The sequence below is a fragment of the Corythoichthys intestinalis genome, chromosome 3, assembly GCF_030265065.1.
Source record: "Corythoichthys intestinalis isolate RoL2023-P3 chromosome 3, ASM3026506v1, whole genome shotgun sequence".
Taxonomy (NCBI): Eukaryota; Metazoa; Chordata; class Actinopteri; order Syngnathiformes; family Syngnathidae; genus Corythoichthys; species Corythoichthys intestinalis.
The window spans coordinates 3097701-3113239 of record NC_080397.1 but is presented as its reverse complement, the minus strand read 5'-3'; the positions used below and the strand labels follow the sequence as shown (position 1 = coordinate 3113239).

Genomic DNA, 15539 nt, shown 5'->3' with positions numbered 1-15539 from the left:
AGCATTACTGATATCTGCAATTTCAATTCACCTCCAAATAAGAACACCACTTTTGCCATTCATGTAGATGAAGTTTATCATTCAAGACACTGCCTGTACGACTAACTTGTGCGCTTCTCTCACGTTGACACGCAGTGGAAAAATATGTGGTCTGATTTTCATCAAAGTCACTAGACCATTTTATAAGACGGAGAGAAAAATGAAATCAACCCAATCAGCCCATTGATTTAATAATTTGAAACGGTCACTTCTGTGATCCTCTTTGTTCCTTAGGACATCCACCACTCGGTGGCGCCTCTTCATGTTGACTTTCTTCTTCAGTTGCTACCTACTTTTTGGGAGTCAAGTGTGATCATGTGTGCGTGGTCCGTTGCACTCCCGAGTGACGAGAGGTTGAGCTGGATTTATTTATTTTTTGTGTATTAAAAGTGCATAAGTGGAAGTCTGCTCCCTTTTTTTTTTTTGTTTGTTTACTTTTTATGCACTCATCCTGCCCTGCCGCACGTTACAAACTGCATGACCCTCCATTTGCCAGGAATTAATTTGACCAAATGTTTCCAGTAGTTCCACATCAGACGTGCAAAAGCAACAGGACGATTCCTACTTGCAAAACAGTTGCAGTTCACCAACATTCCTGGGTTGTCTGGTGTGAATAGCGCTCTTGAGGTCATGCAAATCTCTACCAGGATGTGGTCTTGACTTTATACATAAATTTGCATCGAGCTGGAAAAGGAAATAAAAAGCCCTTGAAGTCTTCATGTTCATCAGTCTTTGGTTAGACACATTTTCTGTAAGCGAAGGTTTAGCACTGATGCTTCTCCTACAAGGGCTGAGCATAGTGAACAATGCTTAGTTTGCAGGCACGTGCAGAGAGAGGGGCGGAGGGTTCTTGAGCACCAGCCCTTTTGCCCCTGCATGCCCAAAGTGCCCCTTTTGACTGGGCTTTTTTTGTGTGTGTGTGTGTGTGCGTATGTGTGTGCTGGCCGGCTGTGCAGGCACGCCACTGAGTACATTACTTGAACACAGAAAACACATTTAAATAAGCTAAGCCGCCGCATACCCCACCCCTGCACCCTCACTCGCTTCTCGCCCGGCAAATGTCGAGCCACTCGCCTACCACCCCACCAGCCTCTGCGCTGGGGTTGGGAGTAACATCGTTTACGTGGCGTCACTCCGTTGGGACCCTGATGTCACACCCCCGCTTCAACGTCGCGTCCCAAATCACACCACACACCAATAGCCAGCTGTCAGGCCGGCGGCCGCGCGGTCTGTGCGAGGCGGGGTGGGGTTACTGGCAGCCACGGGTAAGGTTCCCCGTGTTGAGTAAAATTAAGCGGCAGGCTCTCGAATGGAGGGGCGCGCCTCGCATCGAGCCCGTCGTCCGCCTGAGGTGCGTTTTTTATTTTCGCCTGGGGCTTGAGCTGACGGCTGGCCCGACGAGTGGTGGGCATGATTCTTGCTTCTTCAAGCTGTTCAGAAATACAGTGATCCCTCGGTTTTTCGCGGTTCATGGGGACCAGAACCCGCCGCGATAACCCTCGGATTTCGCAGTTCATGGGGACCAGAACCCGATAAGTGAAAACCGCGAAGTACTGCGTGTTCAACGTATTTATTAAGAAGGCCATGTCCACACCTAGCAGTTTTTAAAAAAACGAGGATTCTGTCATAATACGTCGTAAAAAATAGGTGCGTCCACACCTGCACGTTTGTAGAAAAAAAAGCATCCACAGCCAACCGAATTTATTCGTTATAAGTACATTCATAACAATGCTAGACCTCAATGTGGCAGCAGTTTCCCAAATCCTGTCCAATCAGAGTAAGCTTCCCTTCTAGTGACGTCACTTCCATAAATTGGAAAACATGGCGCCAGTCTCGTACGTGTGGACCGACAAGGAAACGGAATTACTTCTAAATTCGGTTTTAGAATATAAAACCAACAAGGCAAGCGATTTATGGAAAACATGGCGCCAGTCTCGTACGTGTGGACCGACAAGGAAACGGAATTACTTCTAAATTCGGTTTTAGAATATAAAACCAACAAGGCAAGCGAAAATGTTGATTGGGAGGCTTGCCACAGCAAGTACATTGACATACTGTCCCTGTTCTGTGAGCAATATCCTTCAGAAACCTCCTGTGATTTCCGCCACGGAAGAGGGGAACTAACACGTGCCATACTGACCACAAAAATCAAGGCCATAAGAACAAAATATCACCTGGCTGTTGACAGTGGACAAAGGAGCGGGCACGGTAGAGTCGTTCTTCAGTATTTCGACGTATGTGAGCAAATATGGAGTGGTTCCCCCGCCACGACAACCATGCCATTTGACATAGAAACTGATGACTTGGATCGTCCTGAGCCCTCGCCTTCCACGTCCTCCACGTGCACCATGGAGACCACTGTCTCCGAAGCTGAGCAGGAACGTAGTACGCAAAACAAAGAGAGGAGAGACCTTATACAGGTCTGCATTAACATCGGGTTATTGTTACAAATGTTCGAGTTTTAGCTCTAAAGTGTTAGTAAAATTCAGTGACACGTATTCTTTTTTGCTTTACAAAGGCTAAACTGACGGGGCACCGGCATGACAGGTTAAAAAAAACTTCCTTTTGAAAGGCAGTGGCTCAATGCCCTTGAAGAGGACCAACGTGTTAAGAAGAAATGTTTGGACTTTTTGGAAAAATAAAAAAATATAAAGCAAAAATAACAAAATATATATAGCAAAAAATATAGTGGATGTCTCAGGCACTGGAAACTGGAACAAGAATCGTTTGAGGAACCATCATGGGAGGAAAAAGCTCTGCATGGAATATACCACCGACAGATAACTGAAGTGGCACATCTGAACAAGTCCTACCAATGGTTAAAGAGGGCTGGACTGAAAGATAGCACAGAGGCGCTTTTCATGGCAGCACAGGAGCAGGCCTTGAGCACCAAAGAGAAGTGGCTCCAGCAAATACGAGGGGCATTCAAAAAGTAATGCACTCAAGTGCGTTGCTCGTACAGGATTTTACCAATCTTGTTTATATTTGGCACAAACATGATAGGACACACCTTTTTGCGATTGTTATATATGTTTTTCTTATTTTCTAATTTTTAAAGCTATAGCTAGCTTCCAAAATGGCTGCCTTTCTTGAAGCTCGTCAGAAACAAAGAGCTGTAACTCGGTGGTCCCCAACCTTTTTTGCACCACGGACCGGTGTGATTTGGGTCTTTTTTTCACGGACCGGTGTCCTGTCAAATTTTGCAACCTTATAAAATTTTGCTCCCAAAGCTTTTGTGGCGGTGAAAAAAAGCCCTCTTTTATATTCAGTTGGACTCTCAATGTTATCCAATAGTGCTAAAAAACTATTTACATCATAAACATACATGTGCAACACGGAAATGGCGTAAATTAATGCTTAACGACACGCCGAAGTCGTTAAGTGAGAGGGCTACGTGCAGTTGTTGTGTGCACCTAACATGGCTAACGTAAGTTAATATTCCTTTCTTTAGAGAAAGTATGTAGTGTGTACTTTGGAATTGCTGCATTCGCGGTCCTTTTTAACGTTACACACATGCCAACTTTGTCAGAACACTGGCAATGTGCGGCAGAAAAATACAGCAAATATAAAATAGCATTTGTTTTTAGCCCCGTCGTTTTAAGTGCAGGGAAAAAATACAACTCACCCGCTGAATCAGTGGGAGGCCTGAGTTTGTTTCGTTGAAACGAGATTGTCCCGAGATGGGAGACTGAGAGAAGCTAGCATCACAAATACACGATGTTGGAAATTGTAGCACAGTTTTCAGCGCGCTCCTAGCAATGTCAGGATATTCCCAAATGACTTTAATCCAGAACTTCGGTAGAGTTGTTGTCTCAAATGTACGTTTAAGTCGCCGTGATTTGCGATCTCTACAAGCTGATATTCCTGTTCCACAGACATGCTCGTATAACTCTTTTTATTCACATACGGGTCACGAATTCACTCCTTCGCAGTTCATGGGTCTTTAGTGATTGGGAAGTAGCATAAATTTTGTTTTCTTCGAGGTTGTAGGCACATCTTCTGGCTCGTCAGGTTCCCTTTTTCCACGTAAAAAGTCTGTCCAAAGACATCTGTTATTCAGTCATTCTAGTGTGGGCCAGGGGCTAATTATTTCCGGGAAGAAATGTTGATTGGCGACGACCTACGTCATACGTTATTATCGAGTCCAAGCGCGCATAGATATACAAAAGAGATTTAGTGCTAACAGCCCAATCAATGCATTTCTATGACGACCTCCTATCCTGTAGTTGTATATCTAGAGTAGACAGGGATATTGGTGTGTTCAGCGGCACAGGCCAAAGTCAATTGGCCAGAATGCAGTCGTTAATAAATTATTTATTATTTCTGCGCGGCCCAGTACCAAATGCGCCACGGACCGGTACCGGTCCGCGGCCCGGTCGTTGGGGACCCCTGCTGTAATTGAATTCCTTGTTGCAGAGGGAGACACCCCTCTGAGGATTCACAACCGGCTGGAAAATGTCTACAAGGATGATACCATAGACTATAGTACTGTAAAAAGATGGGTACAGCGATTTAAAGACAGTACTGAAGACCATGAGGAGGTGGGTAAAACCAGCATAGCCGATAAGCCCCGTAGTGGTCGCCCATCCACCTCTGACGAGCTTCAAGAAGGGCAGCCATTTTGGAAGCTAGTTTAAGCTTTAAAAATCTGAAAATAGGAAAAACGCATATAACAATCGCAAAAAGGTGCGTCCTATCATATTTGTGCAAAATATAAGCAAGATTGGTAAAATCCTGTACGAGCAATGCACTTGAGTGCATCACTTTTTGAATGCCCCTCGTACCTTGAAAAACATCAGATATCGCCGTCCAGAAGAGCGCAGTCCTAGGAACAGCAAAGATACTGCGGAGGACCCTCAACCTCCCAGTCCTCTGGTAGAGGACCCGAGCTTGAGACAAATAGCCACCAACCTAACCAGGGGGGAAACGTGAGGAAAGGGTTTTTAAAAAAAATTAAAAAAAAAAAAAATATATATATATATATGTAACGTATAGTCTACACACAACTCTGTGTGTGCGGTGCATGGACACCTCCCTCCCGATTCCGTCCAGTTTGTGTGCTGGCAGCTAAAGCTGCTAGCCCAGGCTTTTGAATAGGGAATGGGACGTACTACGTCATTGTTTGGATACGCCTCCATGCTGATAATATCCTTTACTTCCGGTCTGGCAGACTCAACGCGGATTGTAACGTGTGGTGGTGCTAAATTAATTCCTTCGGTGTATTCGAAAGAAAATATTGGTGTGTATTGTTGTGTTACCGGGTGCAACAGCGTCTCCCACCCACGACAAAAAAGGGCAAGGAAAACTGGACTCACTTTTCACCGTTTTCCTGCATGGAGGACCAATGAATGGGACCAAATATCAGAGATCACGAAGGCACGACGGATGGCTTTGGTCACAGCGGTTCGTCAGAAAAGCATTTCTTTTGATCATATTTGTGCTGGAATGAGAGTGTGTTCCCGTCATTTCTACTCTGGTAAATTGAACGATTTATCCACTGTTTTGGTTTCAATACACGTTTTTTTGTTGTTGTTTTGTTTACCGCTGTGTAAATCTGCCTCGGTAGCAATACTCACCTACATTTGTTGTGTTCCTTGCGTATGAAATACTGATAACACATCCCGATTGGTCACCATCTCTCTTCGAGGGTTGTTCTGAGGTCAAGCGCACCACATCGGAGCCTTATGAGAGGTTGGAAAGGCGAAGAGTGCACGCTGAAACTTTGTTTGCTGTGCTCTTACAAACATGAGCCCAAGTGTTGTTGTGAAAAGTCAATAAAATGTGAATACCAAAACATGACTTTAACAAGTTCTTGACAAACTGTAACTGCTTGTTGTTTACTTCAGCTCTTCATAATAAACAGGTGTAATGATTACAAAGTCAGGTGATTTAATATTATGTTATTCTATTTGGAATATGCATTGACAATGTTTGGACAGTGTTGTACACAAGAACTGGGACTGGTAAATTGCAATAGATTTATTTCAAGTAATGCAACTTCTCCAATACAATATTTGAACTGACAGTTTAAAATCTTTAAATTAGTGCAAACAAGACCCACCCTCTGACGGGGGCAGCCAATATTATATAATATTATAATACATTATAAGTAATAAACTATATAAATACAAGATTACAATAAAAGTGTCTTTGTCGAAGCAGTTAAAAAAAAAAAAAATTCACTGGCTTTGGGTAAATTGCCAGATAGAATCAATATGTACTTTAAAGTTCTTGCATTTCCATTTTAAGCATTGCAAGTTCCCCAAGACAATATTTGAACTGACAGTTTAAAATCCTTACATTAGTGCAAAATGGCCCACACTCTGACAGGGGGCAGGCAACAAATATTATAATATAATAAATTATAAAAAGCAAAATACTTTATAAATACAAGATTACAATAAAACGTGTCTTTTTCAAAGCGGTTTAAAAAAGAAAACATTCGGTGGCCTAAGGTAAATAAAGGTGAATAAATATGTACATTACAGTTCTTGCATTTCTATTTTAGATATTTCAACTCAAACACAATATTTGAATTGACAGTTTAAAGAGCATACGACACGAGAAAAAAAGTCTTAAATGGCATTATTATGTGAATTAGAATCATATTTTGAGACGATTCGACTATATACAACAACTTAGCAAAGCACAGATGACGAGAAATTAGCCTTTTAATCTGCCAGTTAGCCACGCCTACCATTATAGGGCTTTAGCGTCCCCAACAGGTGGATGACGTCAGCGGTAGACTGGGCTCATCGATTTTACTATTCAGCCCATTGAGGGGGAATTATTCAGAACGAGGAAAACGCGACGAAGAAAGCCGCCAAATGTCATTGTTTCAGTCTCTCTACTCCAATATTTTTACAGGATATTCTTTTTATCCAAGTATTTTTCCCCAATAGCAATATAAATGGCTTGAGAAGGACCAGTCAGCCTGTCCAGGGAGAACTATTCACAACGAGGAAAACGCGACGAAGAGAGCAGCAAAATGTCATTGTTTCTGTCTCTTTACTTCAATATTTTTACAGGATATTCTTTTTATCCAAGTATTTTTCCCCAATAGCTATATAAATGGCTTGAGAAGGACCAGTCAGCCCGTCGAGGGGGAACTATTCACAATGAGGAAAACGCGACGAAGAGAGCGGCAAAATGTCATTGTTTCTGTCTCTTTACTTCAATATTTTTACAGGATATTCTTTTTATCCAAGTATTTTCCCCAATTGCTAAATAAATGGCATGGTCATGACAAATAACAGTCTTGTGCTGAATGGAATATGAAATAATAAAAATGCATTTATTCAGGACGACATGGCAAAATTACTCCATAATGGTCAAAACTGTCGACTTCACCTTTACTGTCGCACCTCCCGAACTATATTTTATGACACCTAAATCGGACATATGTCATTTCCCTTCCCCGGCTTCGGAGAATGTAAACAAACCAGAAGGAGTGACAGCTAGCCGACATGCTAACCCGAACCGAGTGATGTTTCAAAGTCTTCAAAGCGGAAAATCACACATAACTATCCTGGATTATTTGTCATGACGACCCGGTTGTCTATTGTCGTCGCGGATCGGCAAACCGCCCGGCAAAGAGCAATTTACAGTTTGTTCCCCGGAGGAGGGTGGCTGGAGTTGTTGTGCAGCTAACGGGCTGCTGCTAATGACCATTAGGACAGCTTTTTACATGCCTATCAATGATCAAACGTAAGTAGTCCTTCATTTAAGTTTGTAGTGTTTACTTTGTAATCGCTGTATTCGTATTTGACATAATACAAAACAAGATGTTTACTCACTTCCTCGTACGTCCAATGGTCCCACAGTAAATATCCACGGTGAATGGGAACCTTTTGAAACTCCAAAAAGGCGCATACGCCTCTCCCTCATACAGAATGATTTTTCTGCAGCCGTTTGGCTGGCGTGATGCGAAAAATAAACGTATTAATCCGCAAAATCAGCTGAATCATTCGTCCCCATACACAACAGTACGCTGTATAGTGAAGAGGACGTCTTCTACCGTACACGTCACAGCGCCCTCCTCCTCAATGCAAGACCGAAGCCGGAAGTCACTCATTTTCCTGGCGCGGGATTAAAAAAACTAAATAAATATAGCGATCGCTTCCACACACATCCAAGCGGTCCATATCATTCAGGAGCATAAAATACCGCGTGTATTATGAAATAAACATGCTTTTTCGTGTCACAGGCACTTTAAAGTCAGTGATGACCCATGGCCTTAAAGGAGTCTCGTTGAGGCGCTGATAGTGCAAAACCTGTTAGGGCAGAGAGAAAAAAATAACACAATCCAGTCTTTAGCTCATTGTTTTGAAATCAATGTGAAAGTAAATAAAAGCACTCGAGTAAACATGCATTTAGTCATTTAGCTGTCGTTTCAACATGGATACAGTCAAGTGAGCTATAAGATGATAAATGCTGGATCAACAGTTGATAATGTAAAAAGCAATGGATTAACAACAAGAGTTTTTTGGTCTTAACATTGGTAGGGATGATATAACAGCATAACATGCATGTACACTTTTTGCTGGGGATGGGACATTAATAAAACCATTAATAAGACCAAAAAGATTATTGAAGCTGGGTCAGGGCTACATTTCTCATGAATATGAGCCTCATTAATAAGCTAATTTTAATTCCAGTATTTAAACACAAATTACATTAACAAGCACGATAAATACAGACTTCTTACTATTACAGCATGTTGTGCTTTAGGTTTTACTTTCATGCACCAGGGAACAATGAGTTAAACGATGGCGATATGTTAACGACATTTCGTGCACTGTGATACAGAAATGTAAACAAGGCAAGACAGACACTGTGAGAACCGCACAGCACGTAGCCTACCTGTGAGCAGACGACCGTGTTGTCGTCTGTTGCTTTGAAAGTCTGTAGGTCCTAAACCCATCCATTAGTGAACTGGACATGAGCCTCAAGGGATTTGCAATTTTTCAACTGAACCAATGTGTAGGCACTCACACCGCAGACAAGGTATGCGATGATGTCGTTTGTTGTCAACGAGGGCAAGTCGTCCAAATTGTTGCTCCATGCCTTCTTTGGCAGCAAGTATGGGTCTACGTCGTTAATAAAAGTTATTTTTTAAAAGTACCGGTTTTGAGCCTCTACTGACAGCATTTCCCTGTAAATGCCACGACGACTTTGCTTTTTTAACATGATTCCTGCATAAAAACTATCCCAAGGCAAAGTAAACAGCAAGACTGGTTGCAATCCGCGTTGAGTCTGCCGGACCGGAAGTAAAGGATATTATCAGCATGGAGGCGTATCCAAACAATGACGTAGTACGTCCCATTCCCTATTGGTGGTCAGAGCACTCGCCTGCCGCGCTGGACATGTTGAGCGCACGGGTTCGAGTTGTGAACTGGATGAGGGGGATCGGATCGCCATGCGCGGCAAGGATCCATGCAACACCGGTAACATTGGTGCCGTGATCCGAATCGGCAGTGAAGGTTTCGGAGAGTGAGTGTAATGGGTACACGCAGGTCCGTGTGTGTGGTGCATGGAAACCTCCCTCCCGATTCCTTCAAATGGGTGCGCTGGCAGCTAAAGCTGCTAGCCCGGGCTTTTGGTTTGGTGGTTGTGACATATTTATGTCACATAGCTGTTGCCATAGTGTGCACTTCCTGTGGGTGTGGTATTACAGTATAAAAAGGAATCTCTGTTAGGTCTCTGTGATATATATGATGAGGAGCACACTGAATAAAGAAGTGTTGTTCCATTCAAGTCTCGGCCTTACATGTACTTAGATCAGGGAAGTACATAACAAAAGTGGCGACGAGGACGTCTGGACCTGCGTCAGCTTGGACGTGCTGTTTTTGGAGTTTACTGCGGGTCGCGGTGCTCCTGGGGACAGACGGCGCCGACCTCAGCTTCCACGTCGTGACTTCGTGGGGAGGACGAGCGGAGTTTTCAAAAGGAGCTTGAAGGTGCTGTATAACCAGGCGCTATGGCGGGAGTTATCGGCTCTGTTGGTCTTTTTGATGAGCTTGTGGAACAGTGGAGCTCGTACACAGAGCGGTTCGGCTATTTCGTGGAAGCTAACGAAATAGCGGAAGAGAAAGTGATGCCCACGTTTTTGAGCGTTATTGGGCCAAAACGTACAGGGAAATCGTGGAAACTCTTAATGGACATTTTTCACCCAAGCCCCTTGTGATAGCAGAGAGATTCCGATTTCACAGGAGAAATCAGGAAGAGGGGGAATCTGTCACTATGTTTGTAGCGGCGCTGCGGAAGCTGGCTGAACATTGTGAGTTTGCTGATGTTTTAGAAGAGACATTAAGAGACAGATTGGTATGTGGACTGAGAAACGAAGCAACACAAAAGAAGTTACTCTCAGAAAGTGGACTGACATTAAAGAAAGCCTTTGATGTAAGCGTGGCTATGGAAATGGCTTCAAAGGAGGCTCAACAACTGAACATTACGAGCAGAATACAACAAGTGGCAAGTACCCAAAGCAATGTTGCTGGTCCCTGTTTTAGGTGCGGTAAAACAGGACACCTTTCCTCCACCTGCTGGTGCAAAGAAATGAACTGTCATCATTGTGGGAAGAAGGGTCATGTTGAGCGTGCCTGTCGGAAAAAAACGAGCTCAGACAAAGATAAGGAAATGAATGACAAGAAGAAAACAAATATGTCAAAGCGGTAGAGAGTGCCTCTACTTCCGAAGATGAAAGTGACGTGCACACCGTGCAGGTCATGAGCGTGGACGGGAAGTCAGGGTGTTACTGGGTCACACCAAAGTTAGAGGGTCACCCAGTCAAAATGCAAATAGATACTGGATCACAGGCATCGCTTGTGTCTTACCAAGTCTATAAACAGTGTTTGAGACACCTTCCATTAAGACCATCAGACACTGTGTTGAAAGCGTACACTGGACACAAAGTGCACATGAAAGGAATGACTGACATTACTGTGCAATGCAAGGATCAAACTGCTAAACTTCCAGTGTATGTCACAAAAGGGAATTTTGCTTCCATAATGGGACGACTGTGGATTAATGCACTTCGTGTAAATTGGCTAGAAGTTCGGCAGCTGTCAGACGGTTCTTCACAACTACAAGTCATACTGGACAAGAATGAAGAGGTTTTCCGTGAGGAATTGGGCAGCATGAAGCACATTACAGTGAAATTGCACATTAAACCAGGAAGCAAACCTGTGTTTATGAAGGCTAGGACAGTGCCGTATGCTATTCGTGACAAAGTCGAGGCTGACCTGGATGCGTTGGTCAAAAGTGGGGTTTTGGAACCAGTCACCACCAGCGAACGGGCGACACCAATTGTGCTGGTTCCGAAAAAGAATGGCGGAATTCGCACATGTGGCGATTTTAAAGTGACTTTGAATCCGGTGCTTTGTGTGGAGCAGTACCCACTTCCATTGATCGATGATTTGTTTGCAGGTCTGAGCGGTGGTCAAAAATTCAGCAAAATTGACCTCAACCAAGCTTATCTGCAGATGCATGTGGATGAAGAATCACGGGAGTGGCTGACAATTAACACGCACAAGGGACTTTTCAGATATTGCAGATTACCTTTTGGCATCACATCTGCTCCTGCTCTGTTTCAACGGGCTATGGATCAAATTTTGAGTGGATTGCCAGGAGTACAATGTTACTTGGATGACATTCTCTGCACCGGTGCCAACGACGAGGAGCATCTTCGCAACCTGGATGCTGTCTTAAAAAGGCTAACGCAGTATGGTCTTCGAGTGCGCAAGGAAAAATGTGAATTTTTGAGACCATCGGTGGAGTATCTCGGGCATGTGATAGACCACGAAGGACTACACAAGGCTCCATCAAAGACAAAGGCAATTGTGGATGCACCCGCCCCAGAAAATGTGAGTCAGCTTAGATCTTTTTTAGATCTATTGAACTATTATGGACGGTTTATTCCCAATTTGGCATCACTTCTTAAACCATTGCATGAGCTGTTGTGCAAAGATATAAAATGGAAATGGACGAATGAGTGTAACAAAGCTTTTCGAAATGCGAAAAACGCCCTGATTTCATCAGATGTTCTCACTCATTTCAACCCTTCATATCCAATACAGCTGGCATGTGATGCTTCACCCTATGGGGTGGGTGCTGTCATCTCCCATGTGTTCCCGAACGGAAATGAAAGACCAATTGCTTTCGCATCGAGAACACTTAACAAAGCAGAGTCAAACTATGCTCAATTGGAACGAGAAGCATTGAGCATTATTTTTGGTGTGAGGAAGTTCCACCAATATTTGTATGGAAGGAAGTTTACTCTGTTAACGGATCACAGACCACTGACAACGATTTTGGGACCTCATGCAGGAATCCCTTCACTGGCTGCTGCACGTCTTCAGAGGTGGGCTTTGTTGTTATCAGCTCACTCATACGACATCAAGTATCGTAAATCTGATTTGCATTGCAATGCTGATGGACTTTCGAGGTTGCCGCTTCCTGTCACAAGACATGAACCTACCTCAGTGGACATATTCTATTTCCGAAATGTTGAACATGCACCAATTTCAGCGTCGCAAGTAAAACGTGCAACGCGGAACGACCCCGACCTGACAGTCGTCATGGACATGGTAATTAAAGGACAAACCAAGTGTGAGAACACCGCTCTCAAACCTTTTTTGGATAGGAGGTGGGAACTTTCTGTTCAATCGGGTTGTTTGCTGTGGGGGAGGAGAGTGCTTGTGCCACAGTCATTGCGTGCTAAAATGCTTGCGCAACTGCATGCAGGTCACAGTGGTATTGTTAAAATGAAAGAAATGGCAAGAAGTTATTTTTGGTGGCCAGGATTAGATAAACAGATCGAAGTGACTGTAAAAAGTTGTTCATCTTGCCAGAAGATTCGCAACAATCCACCTGCACATTTCATCCTTGGGATTTTCCTCAGGACCCTTGGCACCGCATTCATATTGACTTAGCGGGGCCTTTTGAAAATCGAATGTTTCTGGTTGCTATCGATGCCCATAGTAAGTGGCCAGAGGTAGCTATCATGAAATCAACCACATCGGAAAAGGCAATTGAGAAGTTAGGGGAGATGTTTAGTCGTTTCGGAGCCCCTGCACAACTCGTCTCAGACAATGGCCCCCAATTTGTGTCAAAAGAAATGGTTGAATTCCTGCAAGCCAATGGGGTTCAACACATTAAGTCGGCTCCCTATCACCCGGCAACCAACGGCCTGGCAGAGAGGTTTGTGCAGACCCTCAAACATGCTCTCAAAGCATCACAAGGGCAAAGTACACTCCATCAGAGACTACACGAATTTCTCCTCAAATACCGAACATCTGTGCATGCAACTACCAAAGTATCGCCAGCGAGCCTCATGTTTTCTCGAGAGATACGAACTGGCATGGATCTTCTGAAACCACCAACCCTGAGTGAGATTGTTCAAATGGATCAACGGAAGCAAGTCAAGTACAGAGACCTGCATTCCAAGAACTGAGTTTTTGCACCTGGTGACTCTGTTATGGCCCGGAGTTACCAGAGTAAGGAAAAGTGGGCCCCTGCCACCATCATTGCTCAAACCAGGCCTGTTTCCTACACCGTTCAGACAGCTGATGGTGTTTGGCGTCGCCATGTGGATCAATTGTTGGGAACATCAGACACTACTCCAGAACTGTCTATTGATTGTGATGATGCTAGCAGCGTAATTATACCAGAAATGTCTAGCTTACCGGATGTGTCAAACCCAAACAATCCTGCTGTAATTGTATCTAATTCAACCAATGCACAAACGGAACCTGAAACGGTATCGGAACCTGTTTCCACAAGTGGGAAATCGGAAGTGGCTGTTGAACGTCGTTATCCTGCACGCGACAGGCGACCGCCTGATAGATTGGATTTATAAGTAATAAGTAATGAGGGGAAAACAGGAGGTATTTTTGTGTTTATTTCTGGTACATGTTATGTAAGGGGGGAGGAGATGTGACATATTTATGTCACACTGCTGTTGCCATAGTGTGCACTTCCTGTGGGTGTGGTATTACAGTATAAAAAGGAATCTCTGTTAGGTCTCTGTGATATATATGATGAGTAGCACACTGAATAAAGAAGCGTTGTTCCATTCAAGTCTCGGCCTTACATGTACTTAGATCAGGGAAGTACAGAGCACAGAGCAAAGTTCTAAAAAGAAGACATCAAAAATAAAACTGGGGGGAAAAAAAAAGTCACACACGTCAAGAACTATTAGTTTCAGCTGCTCAGTTTGTCGTAAAAAGGCTACACAAAAGTCAAACACATGAAAATACATAATGGCGAGAAACCGTTCAGTTGCCCTGTTTGCAGTCGGTAAAGCATTCAGTAAAAAGGCAAATGTGAGAAAACATGCAGTCACACAGTAGTAAAACCTTTCAGTTGCTCACTTTGCAGTAAAACATTCACCGATAAAGTAAACAAGAAGTCACACGTGAGAACGCACACAGGAGAAAAACCCTTCAGTTGCCATTTGTGCGGTAAAAGATTTAATAAAAAGTCCCACGTGGGCATCCATCCGTAGACGCACACAGTATAAAACACTTTTCTTGTTGTTTGCAGTTAAGAGTTCACTCAAAGTCGGATATGGTTTGACACATGACAAAGCACAGATGTGTAAAACGCTTTAAGTGCTCAGTTTTTGGCAAATTATCCCGAAAGGACAATGTGGAGTCCTACATGAGAAGACACACAAGAGAAAAACCTTTTAGTTGTTCAATTCGTGGTAGAAGTTACACTAATCGAAGCAGTCCCCCCCCCCCCCCCCCCCCCCCCCACACACACACACATGCACACCTACAAAGAGGGATAAGAATAGGGTTGCCAACAGTCCATTGACTACAGAATCGTCCCGGATTCAGAAACAAAAGTATGCGTCCCTCATTAAGCTATATGCTTTGTCCCTTATTATCATGAAAATCAAAAATTTTGTTATATTCGTCGTATGGTATGTCGTATGGTTCATTTCGTAAATATGTAGGGCAGAGGTGCCCAAGTCCGGTCCTCAAGAGCCTCTATCCAGCTTCTTTTCCATGTCTCCCTCCTCCAACACACCTGAATAAAATAATAGTGATCGTTACCGGGCTCCTGCAGAGCTTGTTGATGAGCTTATCATTTGATTCAGGTGTGTTAAAGAGACATGGAAAAGAAGCTGGATAGGGGCTCTCGAGGAACGAACTTGGGCACCGTGATGTCGGGGAATGCATCCCCCCGCACTCTCCTGCTTTCTGACCAACGAGCTGCCAGAACAAGATAATCTTGCTCATCTCATCGGTCGAGGTACTCAGTGGCGCCTCGGGAAATTTTTCATAGGGGTGGCCAGACGGGGCCACTTAAAATCTTGGGGTGGCACACCAAAACTAAAAGCCATAATTTCAGGTTTTTATTATATTATTGCAGTAAAAAGGTCAGGGGAAAACTATCAGAAAGACTTAAGGACATGGCTGCTGTTATACAGTACTTTGGCGTATGCTGTAATATTTGATGTTACTCATGATTTGATGCAGGGGTCCCCAACC

At 43.7% G+C, this 15539-nt stretch overlaps 1 pseudogene; it reads left to right on the top strand.

Moving 5' to 3' along the window:
- Window positions 1-9767: 9767 nt before the first annotated feature.
- On the top strand, window positions 9768-14083 carry LOC130912854 (uncharacterized protein K02A2.6-like; annotated as a pseudogene).
- Window positions 14084-15539: the final 1456 nt, after the last annotated feature.